Below are 1,729 nucleotides of genomic sequence, written 5' to 3' on the forward strand. Positions count from 1 at the left end.
AAAAAAAAAAAAAAAGAAAACGAATCACTACCTCACACCATGCTCAAGAACAAATCCCACACGGATCAAAGACAAACACATTAACATTCCCAGACCACTGGCTGACGCCCTGGTCCAAGCCTCATCTCTTGGCCTGGGCCTGGACAGCAGCTCTCAGCGGTCTCCCTGCAGTTAGAGCTTCCCCACCTCTAATGACAGTGTCTCACATGTGTCCAGTGTTCTACATTTTTGAACAATCACAAAATAGCACAGGCCATGAGCACCTGAAGCGACAGCAGTCTGCGAGGCCACTCAACACACATGACCTCACTTAGTCTCGACAACAACCCTTCAAAGGCAGGCCCAGGGCGTGGCTCCCCTAGTCAAGCTGCTTAGAAACCAGCTAAATGAATGAAAGCATTTTTTTTTTTTTTTTACATTCTCTATGATTCCATTTATTTAACAAAGGCAAAACAATAGGGACAGAAAACAGATCGGTACTTGCTTGCCAGGGTATAGGGGTTAGGAAAAAGGTTGACCACAAAGAAGCAAGGGGGAATTTTGGAGACTGATGGAATTATTCTGTATCTCTATGGTGGTGGTGGTTACAATGAAAGCACTTTCTTTCTGCACTTGAGACAACTAAGGCTCAGAGAGGGTAAGCACCTTGCCCAAGGTCACACAGCCCCTCAGTGGCAGAGATGGCCAAGTTTCTATTAATACAAGTGCTCCAGTGACACACTTCCAGGCTTCCGGATGGGACACTGTATTTTGAGAACTTTGGCATCCTGCCCCTCCCCTCTTCACAGCCTCTATCAGGAATCCCGCTCTCAACAGATGCACCGAGCTGACTTCCAGCTTTTCCCTGTGCAGCGGCCAGTGCCTGGAATGTCTCCCTCTCTCCTCACCTCCACTGACTCTATTTAATGCCACTGAAGTGCACATTTACAAACAGTTGACAATTATTATGTATTATGTTATCTATGTAATTTTTTTTTTTTTTTGAGATGGAGTCTCACTCTTGCCGCCCAGACTGCAGTGCAGTGGTGCGATCTCGGCTCACTGCAATCTCTGTCTCCCATTCAACCGATTCTCCTGCCTCAGCCTCCTGAGTAGCTAGGATTACAGTCGTGTGCCACCACGCCTAGCTAATTTTTTTTTTTTTTGTATTTTTCGTAGAGAAGGGGTTTCACCATGTTGGCCAGGCTAGTCGCAAACTCCTGACCTCAGGTGATCCAGCTGCCTCAGCCTCCCAAAGTGAGCCACCATGCCCAGCGTGTAATTTTCAAAAACAATAAAGATGCTAATAAGCAAACCGTGGCGGGGGGGGACGCAGAGGCAGCGGTACTCACCCAGGATAGCCTCTGGTCTCTGTTCAGAACCAGACCTGGAGGCAGAAGCACAAAGACAGTGGCGTCAATGCTGTCCGTCAGGGTCAGGGGACACTCCGTGACTTTGCTGGAACCCCCCAGGCCTTTCCAGCCAGCGCCCATGTCTCCCACCTGCCCCCGACGTCCTCAGCTGCCCAGGACTCCCCGTCCTGGGGTCCAGCTGGACCAGGGCTCAACCATGGCCACCTGACCACGGACCTGTCAGCCCACACGGGCCCTCACCGGCCACCCCAAAGGGCCGGTGCAAAATGAGGGCAGGGGCTGGGCGCGGTGGCTCAAGCCTGTAATCCCAGCACTTTGGGAGGCCGAGACGGGCGGATCATGAGGTCAGGAGATCGAGACCATCCTGGCTAACACGG

Source organism: Piliocolobus tephrosceles, unplaced genomic scaffold (genome assembly GCF_002776525.5).
Source record: "Piliocolobus tephrosceles isolate RC106 unplaced genomic scaffold, ASM277652v3 unscaffolded_34108, whole genome shotgun sequence".
In the NCBI taxonomy this organism is placed as follows: domain Eukaryota; kingdom Metazoa; phylum Chordata; class Mammalia; order Primates; family Cercopithecidae; genus Piliocolobus; species Piliocolobus tephrosceles.